This window comes from Benincasa hispida, chromosome 8, assembly GCF_027475165.1.
Source record: "Benincasa hispida cultivar pf3 chromosome 8, pf3_genome.v1.1, whole genome shotgun sequence".
Classification (NCBI taxonomy): Eukaryota; Viridiplantae; Streptophyta; class Magnoliopsida; order Cucurbitales; family Cucurbitaceae; genus Benincasa; species Benincasa hispida.
Genome location: NC_143485.1, coordinates 32,329,127 through 32,340,272, shown reverse-complemented (window position 1 = coordinate 32,340,272; position 11,146 = coordinate 32,329,127). Strand labels below are relative to the sequence as shown.

The window sequence follows — 11,146 nt, the reverse complement described above, 5'->3', positions numbered from 1 at the left end:
GTGTTGTGTCATTTTGTCATCGCATAAATAAGAATAGAGGCTTATGTATAGGTCCTATAGACTTATCATATATATCGCATGCATTCTAGCCTTAGAAGCCGTGGCATTTGCACCGAGAGGTGGTTTACTGTTGTATGCATGTTGCATGATCGTATAGCGTGAACGCATCCTAGGAAGTATTAGTCGAAACTTTTCTCAACCCGTTCACCGCATACTCATTGCATCTTCCGTTTATTCAACTCTTTTCAAACTCCGCCGCATTTGTTTAGTTTTCATTACCGCAAACAACAAACCTCAACAACTATTGATTTATTTGGTTATCGCAAAGTTTTCCTAAAAATTACCACCACATATTATTTTCCTAAGTCCCTGAGTTCGATCCTGGACTTAACAGGAAACTCAGTGGGGTTTACACTTGGATTCCACTGAGAAAACTTGAGTGTTCAACGTAATTTCATCACGCATATCATCCACAATTCCACACCATAAAACCACGCATCAATTTTTTGGCACTGTTGCTGGGGACTTCGGCAAAATAGTATGCTAACGGTAATTTTTTTTTTTTTGGATTTCTTTGTAGACTCTCAATCTTTGTCGAAATACGACCTGGAGATTGAGAGGACATTTAGACGGAGATTAAGAGACCGCCAACAACAACAGTCATATAAAGAAGAGATGGCGGAGCAGCCTGGAAACAGAGCACCAAACAAAAATAACATCATGGCGAATCCAATCCTGCTGGCTAACGATCGCAATAGTCCCATTAAGGACTATACATTGCCAAACCTCTATGATTTCTCTCCAGGAACCATAAGGCCTGCCCTCGACGGAAGCCGATTCGAAATGAAGCCGGTGATACTGTGATGATCCAGACTGCAGGAAAATTCGGAGGACGACATGGCAAGGACCCGCACACCCAGCTCCGAAGCTTTATTGAAATCTGCAATACTTTTGTGTTCCCGAACATCTCTGTCGAAGAAGTTCAACTAAATTTGTTTCCATTTTCTCTCTGTGATCAGGCAAAAAAATGGGCATATTCCCTTGAGCCGGGAGAGATCACTTCATGGGAACAGGTCGTAGAGAAGTTCATGAAGAAATATTTTCCACCTACTGAGAATGCTAGACGAAGGAAACTCATAACAAATTTTGAACAAGACATGGACAAATCGCTCAGTGATGCCTGGGCGAGGTTTAAGAGATTGGTCAGGGACTGTCCACATAATGGTTTACCAGACTGCCTTCAGATGGAAATCTTTTATCATGGTTTAAATCCCGCTTCGCAGACCGCTGCCAATGCGGCAGCCGCTGGTGTTCTGCTTGAAAAAATGTATGACGAGGCTAAGAATATCTTGGATCGCATCGCTAAAAACCACGAGGATTAGAGAGAGAGTGATCATAGATTGAGAATCAAAGATACTGACGCAAGTAATGGTGCTATTGCTTCACTACAGAATTAAATGACCGCAATGATGAACTTAATTCAGGGAATTGCAATCAGTAGCCCAACACCGCAAAATGGGCAAATCAACGCAATTAGTCAAAACGCCGCAAGGTGTGCGACTTGCGGTGATGGGCACGTAATGGAAGAATGCCCGCAGAATCCACAATCTATTTTCTTTGTAAAAAATAATCCCTTTTCGAATACCTACAACCCCAGGTGGAGAAACCACCCCAATTTTGTATGGAAGAATCAGCAACAAAACTTTCAATCTATGGCGTAGAAAGAAAGGCCACCTGGATTCTTCCCGTGCAATAACGGTCAGACAAGAAATCAAGCTAGTAGCTCGCAACCACCGCAATCTTCTTCCTTGAAGAGCCTGTTGAAGCAGTACATAGAGAAAAACGAAACGGTGCTTCAAAGTCAGGCTATGTCCATCCGCAACCTAGAGTTACATATGAGCCAGATTGCAAATGAGCTAAAGAACATACCGCAAGGGGCTCTGCCGAGTACAACGGAACTCCCACGCCACTTGGGGTGATCAAGTAAAGAGTAAGAAGAAGAAGAAGAAAAGCCAAGCCAGATTGCTCCCATTACGGCGGAACCTGAAATTATAGTAATGCAAGAAGAAGAAGAAGAAAAAGAAGCAATAGAGCCAGAAGATGCGTCGACCTCAAAGCTAACAGAGAAGAGGACCATGAGAGTGCAGAAACCACCTTTCCCATGAGACTTAGAAAGAAAAAGAATTAAGATGTACAGTACCAACGCTTCCTGTCTATGTTAAAACAATTACATATTAATATTCCATTCAATGAAATGATTGAGGAGATGCCTGCCTACGCAAAGTTTCTGAAAGAGATGGTACCAAAAAGAGAGGCACTGGTAAGTTTTCCACGGTGGCGTTAACACAAAGTTCAAAATCAATAATTCCACCAAAGATGAGTGATCCTAGGAGCTTTACTATACCCTGCTCCATTGTAGGACTGTACATCGGGCAGGCATTGTGTGACCTTGGAGCCAGCATCAATTTGATGCCTCTGTCGATCTTTAAGCAGCAAAATGTGGGGCAACTTACACCCACGATGTGACTCTCCAACTAGCCGATAAATCTCTGGTGCATCCAGAGGAAAAAGTGAAAGACATGCTGATCACCATTGACAAATTTATCCTACCAGCCGACTTCATCACTTAGATTATGAGGCCAACAAAGATGTGCCCATCATTTTGGGATGACCATTTTTATCAACAGGTCGCGCCCATATTGATGTGCATAAAGGGGAGATCACTTTAAGCATCAATGGACAGAAGCTCAAGTTCAACATAATCCGTGCCATGAATTTTCTGACGAAGTAAACCTGCATGACTCAGATGACGACCAGAATTTGATTGAAGAAGAAAAGTTTGATGAAGAGAATGAAGAAGAGGATGCAAGCGCATCCGTTGCTGCCTGTAATGCGATCATAACAAAAACAAGCAAGGAAGAAGAAATGATCGCAAACCTTGAAAAAGAGCCAACGGAAAAAGAAGAAAGAAAAACAATGCAACTGTCCCTAGTAGAACCACCAACACTAGAATTAAAGACCCTACCGAAACACTTAAAGTACGTATTTTTGGGGCAGAACGAGAAGCTGCCAGTTATTATTTCTTCTGAGCTTAACGAAGACCAAGAGAATACGTTAATGAGCATTCTGAGGAAGCATGTGCGGGCAATTGACTGGACGCTCGCCGACTTTCGAGGAATCAGTCCAGCGTACTATATGCACTACATTCATCTTGAAGAAGACCATAAGGCAACGATCGAAAATCAGCGCAGGCTAAACCCTGCGATGAAAGAGGTCGTTAAAAATGAGATCATTAAATGGTTAGATGGGGCATCATCTATCCTATAGTAGATAGCACGTGGGTCAGCCCCGTGTAGTGTGTGCCGAAAAAGGGTGGCATGACGGTGGTCCCGAATGAAAACAATGAACTAATACCGCAAAGGACCGTTACTGGGTGGCGCATTTGCATGGATTACCGCAAGCTGAATACGGCCACAAAGAAAGATCATTCCCCCTACTGTTCATTGATCAAATGCTAGACCGTCTAGCTAGAAATGACTTCTACTGCTTTCTGAATGGTTATGTCGGGTATAACCAGATTATGATAGCTCCAGAAGACCAAGATAAGACCACATTCACCTGCTCATATGGGACCTTTGCTTTTCGCCGCATGCCGTTCGAGAGAGCGAGATTTAAACTGCATAAACAAGAGATAGGGACTTAGAGATAAGCTCTGTTTGCCAACCTGCATTGCATGCATCCTAGAGATAGGAATGATATTATGTGGTCGCCTTATTTGTGTGTGCGTCATTTTGTCATCGCATAAATAAGAATAGAGGCTTATGTGTAGCTCCTATAGACTTATCACATATATCGCATGCGTTCTAGCCTTAGAAGCCGTGGCATTCGCACCGAGAGGTGGTTTACTTTTATGCATGTTGCATGATCGCATAGCATGAACGCATCCTAGAAAGTGTTGGCCGAAACTTTTCTCAACCCGTTCACCGCATACTCATCGCATCTTCCATTTATTCAACTCTTTTCAAACTCTGCGCATTTGTTTATTTTTCATTACCGCAAACAACAAACCTCAATAACTATTGATTTATTTGGTTACCGCAAAATTTTCCTAAAATTTACCACCGCATATTATTTTCCCAAGTCCTGAGTTCGATCCTGGACTTACCAGGAAACTCAGTGGGGTTTACACTTGGATTCCACTGAGAAAACTTGAGTGCTAAACGCAATTTCATCATCGCATATCATCCACAGTTCCACATCATAAAATCAACACATCAAAACCCAACATTTATATCATTCCAAATTCACTCAATTTATTAATTCAAGGTGTTCATGTTTTACGAGCTAATCGAGGGACCTTATGAACCTACAAATCATGAGCTCCAACGATTTAAGATTAATTGGCTAAAACTCTTTAGATCAAATTAATCAATATTCGTTAACTATCAAGTCACACCACTATAGCTCGATAGTTGTACTCTTCTCACTGTAGATATATTTGTGTCCACTTAATTTAACCACAATCAGTATGTCGACCTTTCACAGGTTGTTTGTAATAACGATTGGGTCAATATGCTATTTTACCCTCGATATTATATCTTGCTCCTTAAGTTCTATTGATCCTCTAATGAACAATTGGTTCGTGATCCAATCACTAAACCGGATCCCACTCAGGCCAATGAGAGGGTGGGGCCCCTTGTTCAAGACGTGGATTCAATACTTAAGAGAGCAACCTTTCTCCTATCCCTAAATCGGGTAGGCGTGAATTCCTTATTGCATCCTATGTCCCCAGCTATTAACCCGGTCTTACCTCTCAAATGGGAGGCTTATTGAACAGGCACTGTTGAGCCAACCCTCACCTATGCTAATCTAAAGATAAAGATAATCCCGAATAAACAGGAGTTTATAGTTAGCTTAGGATTAAGATCGAGTTACCTAAGTCATCTAAGCAAAATAGTCAGTCTTAAACAGTAAATAGCATTATAAAGTAAGAGTGACTTATTTCTTGGTTCGATCTTACGCAAACTCATTGCATAGGATGCCCCCACTCCTCATGTCAATACATGAACAAATTAGGATCACTTTGTTTGTAGCACCTTACAACAAATTGTAATAACTACAGAGTGGGCCGCATCCGATAGTGTTACCACAATAAGGCACCCAACCTTATTCATATACTATAGATCATTTTGACTATTTACTCGTACCTAATCCACTTCTATGTCTCCACATAAAATTCAAGTATTCATATAATAGTCATGGATCTTAGTTTATTGGATTTAGACTTTATAAATGCAATTTATAGATTCAATAACAACTTTATTGATAATAGAATATGTTTAACTTTACAAACTACGCATTTTAGGAAATACAACCCAACATGGTGGGATAAATTGCATTGTGAATGTAATTTTGATAATGAATGTTTACGGTAAATTTTGGCCATAGAATTTCATGTTTTGATCAAATTGTAAATACCCATGCGTTTTTGGGCATTCAATCATGTAATTAGAGTCTTCTGTAAGTCCGTGTCTAGAATTAGATTTGTAAACGATGAAGATCGAGACTAATTTTGACCAAAAACGGAAGAACAATCGACGAATTGCCCAGAATTGTGTTCTGGTGTCACAACGTTGTAGTGCTGCTCTCGGAATTGCTACGCTAGCACACATGCTATGCTAGTGTTTGCGTTTCGCGTGGTTCAAATGTGGTTTAGGGTGGTCAAATTCGGTTCAGTCAGTTCCAAGTGATTTGTCCGGATTTTGCACCGGGTTGGCTCGGTTCATGGTTTTGGAGTCCGGTTCTGGAGTAATAAAAGTTTTTTTAAGATAAAATTTTCATAACTATTGTAATTTATTGCTTTATTTTATCCTAAGGGCCAAAATTACCGATTCATTTGTTACTTAAATACTTTGAGGATGTCATTTAGATAAATCCCACCATAGGTTAAGTATGTTCATGCATTTTAATATATTATAAGTGTTATAGTGTATGGTATTAATGCATGATATGTATATAATTTCATGAATTATTTAATATATTTTGATATTTTAAATATATGAAATTGGAAAAGCATGATGCATGACATTACTTAAGTAAATGTAAAGAGTTATATTTATTTATTTATTGTGTATGCATGGTTGATTTTCATAAGTTGTTTAATATAAATGTTATATTAATAGAGATGAAAATCAATTTGCATTGAGCATGACACATCCATAATTTAATATAATTGTTATATTAAAGTCATGAAATGCATGTAATATGGTTTTCATGTTAATTAGAATTTGATTGCTAATCAATTAAACCATAGAAAGCATGATTGTAGGGCTAATAATTAATTTTGTAATAGTTACAAAATTAATTTTTAGTAACTGTCAACCTATAATAAAGAGTTTCATGCAAACTTAAAATCTTAAGGAATTGGAATTAATTTTAAAATGTTTAAAATTAATTTAGACATTAGATCACACTAATTCTAATAAGACTAGAATTAATTCCTATTGGTTTTAATAGATTTAAAACATGACTAATAAGACAAACAGGACTTTAGGTTATAAGGCAACTCTATCGATGAATTTCTGTCTAAGTTGGGGGTACTTAAGATGACGGTTTACGGAACACCTCCTACTTGGGAACTGACCCGAAACTTAAGTTTAATTAACCTTAGACCTGTTAGCATGCAATGTCACTAGGTTAATTAAATGGTTTAATTCACCTAGGAAATTAGAGTAAAAACCTTATTATAAGAGTTATAATAGGTATAAACTTAGATAAATTCATTAGTCAAAATTTAACTAAGTGTAATAAAACCCTAAAATGGTAAACCACTTTAGTGGGAGAAAAATGGTATATGAGATATATCAGGTTTTAGCTCTCACGTCCTTAAGAGTTCACACCGTGAGATCCATGCTCAGATTCGTGTCGTTAGGGGCGTGACCTCCCTTCAGAAAGTGTTTGCATGGATCAATACCAAGGTGAATAGGAAAGTGTTCATAGTAAGTGGGAAAAGGACACATGTCAACGTATCCTACAATCTCCCCCATTAAGTTGTACCGTGAGATTCCTATGATCCGTTTGCGTGTCGTCCTGGAGCGACCATCCCTTCGAAGGGCCTGATCATAGGATTCCAAACAATGCAAACTCCAGTAATGGATAGGGTTTCTTAGGTTAATCTTCAACAGTTGTCTTTCCTTATGGTAGCCTATTGAACCATATCTCTGGGATCTAAGAATGGTAGGGTCACACTTATGGGATGAATTAAGCTAGTTAATAAATCCTTGGTTGAAAAACGGAAGATGAGAAATATAGGAATAAGAGTTATTTTGGTATTAGTAATTAGTTGAGATTGTCTCAATTTAGGGGAAGGGTAGTTGATCACCCTTCGGTGGCTGTTACTCTAAACCTCCGAAGTATCGTTGCAAAAACTAAATCAATATTTTAATTAGGGTTATTTAATTGCTTGTTTTTGTTGAATTGATTGGATACTTGTATTTTGTGTAATGGGTTAAGGTAAATATATCTGATACGGTCAATTGTTTGTTATTCGTTTCAGCATGTCTTCCACAATTATTTCCTTCAGAACGAAAAACTAACCGATGAAAACTATGGGACGTGGAAATCTAACTTCAATATGATTCTAGTTATAGATGATCTGCGGTTCGTCTTAACGGAAGAGTGTCCTCCAATCACCACTTGGAATGCATCCTAAGCATTGAAGGATGTTTATGACCACTGGATAAAGGCCAATGACAAGGCTCGAGTCTATATCTTGGAAAGCCTATCTTATATTCTTAACAAGAAACACGAGACCATAATCACTACACATCAGATCATGGTGTCCTTCCAAGAGATGTTTCGACAACCATCCTCTCAGATCGGCATGAGGCCTTCAAGTACGTTTATAATGTGCGATGAAGGAAGGTTAATCAGTGAGAGAATATGTTCTTGACATGATGGTCCACTTCAATGTCGCCGAAATGAATGGGCGGTCATCGAAGAGTAAAGTCAAGTGTTCTTTATTATGGAATCTCTTCTGAAGAGTTTCGTCCAATTCCGCAGTAATAGTTATGAATAAAATAGAGTACACCATAACTATCGTCCTGAATGACTTACAGACTTATCCTGAATCGAGTACACTATACGGGGATCAATGTTAGAGATACAGTCTAAAGGGTCTATAGTATCAAGATAAGGCTAGGTATCTTATCTTGGTGACACTATGGATACAACCCACTTTTTATCAAACCATACGGGGATCAATGTTAGAGATACAGCCTAAAGGGTCTATAGTATCAGGATAAGGCTGGGTACCTTATCTTGGTGACATTATGGATACAACCCACTTTTTATCTAATAAAAATACAATGATCCAACGCGTTTGTGTAGGTGACATTCGAGTGCGGGCATCCTATGCAATGATTTTGCATAAGACCGAACCATGAAATAGTAACCATTAGATGTAACTCTGTTAACTAGTTAGGTTTCTATTTCAATAGGTTGACCTAGGCAACTTAATCTTAATCCTGAGTCTACTATGAACTATTGTTCATGAGGCATTGTCCTTTGATTTGTATAGGTGAGAGTGGCCAATTTACCAACTCAATAAGCCTACCATTTTAGAGACAAGACTGAGTGGGGAGCTGAGAACATAATAATTCAAGATGGATTTCACTCCTTCCTGGCTTTAGGGTAAGTAGATAAGTGTTCCCTTAAGTGATGTCTTCGGGACTTGACCAAAGGGCATTACCCTTTCACTAGCCTGAGAGGGGTTTCTATTTAATGGTTGGACCATAAACAAGTTGTTTAATAGAGGAGCACTGGTACTTAAGGATATAGAGTAACCCAAGGGTAAAACGATATTTTGACCCAACTAGTGTTATGAACTCTCATGAAGGACTAACTTATTGTTATTTGTCTATATCACTGGACACAGAAATATATCTGCAGTGAGAAAAGTACAACTGTGGGTTTTTAGTGGAGTGTACCCATAGTTAACGAGTATTGATTAACGTGGTTAATAAGTTTAGCCAATTAATCCCATATCGTTGGAGCTTCTATCTGTAGGTCCATGAGGTCTCCTATATAACTCAGAAAGGGAATTGAGGTAATTATGTCTTAAATTGGGTTTGAAATGTTCAAATGCACTTAGGAAAGTAATATAATATATAATGTTACATTATAACATAAAGTTTATATTTTAATTAAACTTTGTAATATAAATTTAATTTTGGATATGATTCAGAAAAGATTTATGAAAGAATTAAATATTTTGAAGGAGTTCAAATATTAATGTAATATGAATTGGATTTATATTAAAACTATAGGTTAAAATTAATGTGTATTAGATGCACATTAAAACTATAGGTTATGAAAGAAATACAATTAAATATGATTCAAATGTAAGCTAAATTAAATATTTGATAATTAATTTTGTGATTAATTAATTGAAGAATTAATTAATTATTAATTAAATTAATTTAATTTAATTAAAATTACAGGTTATGTAGAAATGTTTCATTTAAATATGATTTAAATGAAATCATTAATTAGATAAGATTTAATTAATTATAAATTTAAATAATTAATTAAATAGTTTATTTGGTTTTTAAATAAATCAAATAACTCCCATGTAGGGAGAGTTATCTAAAACGTGAGATGTATCCCATGTTTCTTTCATCTCTCTCTCATTTGATTAAAGACCTACAAAAGCAATGCAGGATCTTTTACATGATACAGAAACGTTCTATGAAAAAAAATTGATCTCTCAAAATTCTCCTCTTCTTCCCATCATTGTTTTGGTTCCCACAAACCAACACCTCATTTTTCAGAAGATGGGAAGGTTACCGATTTGGTGGTCTTGATTTTGATCCCAAAGGAGAACTGTCGTTCGAGTCCTCTACGAAAGTAAGTAGATTTCTTTTTGCTGTAGGATTTATTTTAAAATCATGCTTAACCTAAATTTATTTTACAGTAGGCTGAGTTTAATTTTGGTCTATATGATATTCTAATTTCCCCAGTGTACTGGGTATTTCTATTTCTAAATTAATTGCGAAAAAAAGGTTCTTATTAATTCCGCTGCACTAAGGCTTTTATCCCTACAATAATGTGTACGCATGGATGGGGGTAAAAAGAGCTGCCTTTGTTGTGATCAGTTAGGACACCTGGAAATTGACTAGGTACAGTTTCGTGCAATGAATGTGTGAAAGCTAGTACTCCTAGGTAAAATGGTGCAAGTTTAGGACTCGAAATTATAATCAAGGCACCTTAGTGGACATACTACTTTTTTGAAATATGTGGATATCTGATGATTGGTGCATGAGCCAGAGTAGGGAAAAACTGGAGAAGCTTTCTTAAACTTAACTTTAGTTCCTGTGTTTTGAATTAAATGTGATTTGCACAAACACACATGAGAGATGATTAGATTTGGCCGTGAATGAGCATACTGATAGACTCGTTTGAACATTTCTACTTGAGTCTTTAGCTAGCTATTCTTTGGGGCATGAGTCATTTGCATACTTATTTAGAACTTCTTTATGATCTTGTCTTATCTTTGCTTGGGACTAGAAAATTCTTGAGTTTGGGGTGGTGAAACACACACAAAATGTGCATTATTTGCCTTAGATTTAGGATGATTTTTTATATAATTTTATGAGATTTTATGTGTTTAGTTTTTTAGATTTTATGTTCGAGAATTGAATTATACTTAAAATGGGCCAAAAGGATCAACATGGGCCTAAGGAAGCCAAAATTGAGCAATGGATTGAAGAGAATAAAGAAAACAGAAGAAAAATGTCAAAGTTCAAGAGACAGGGCAGCGTAATGCATAGCATTGTGAAGCTACCTCTTTACACTTGAAGGCAGTAGCTGCGAATAGATGTAGTGTTGCAATGTTGGGCCAGCGTAGTGTTACGCTGGGGAAAAAATTAAACCATCGTCACAATGCTACTTTCGAACGTTGTAATGCTAGCTTTCCTAAAATAACGACTCCTGTATTTTTTAATGATCTTGGGCTCCAAATTGGCTTTCTCTATATATTTGGAGGCTCTTCAGCCCTTTTAGGGGGATGAAGGACGAAAATTCTAGCCTAATTTGAGACTTAAAGAGAGAGTTTATGCTGAAAAATTAGAGAATAATAGGGATACGT

At 37.3% G+C, this 11,146-nt stretch overlaps 1 non-coding gene across 1 annotated transcript; it reads right to left on the bottom strand.

Annotated features, from left to right (window-relative positions):
* Nucleotides 1-1,121: 1,121 nt before the first annotated feature.
* On the bottom strand, nt 1,122-1,228 carry LOC120084275 (small nucleolar RNA R71). The gene has a single exon (XR_005483640.1). It is a non-coding gene; the product is annotated as a small nucleolar RNA R71 (small nucleolar RNA).
* Between the last annotated feature and the right edge of the window lie 9,918 nt (nt 1,229-11,146).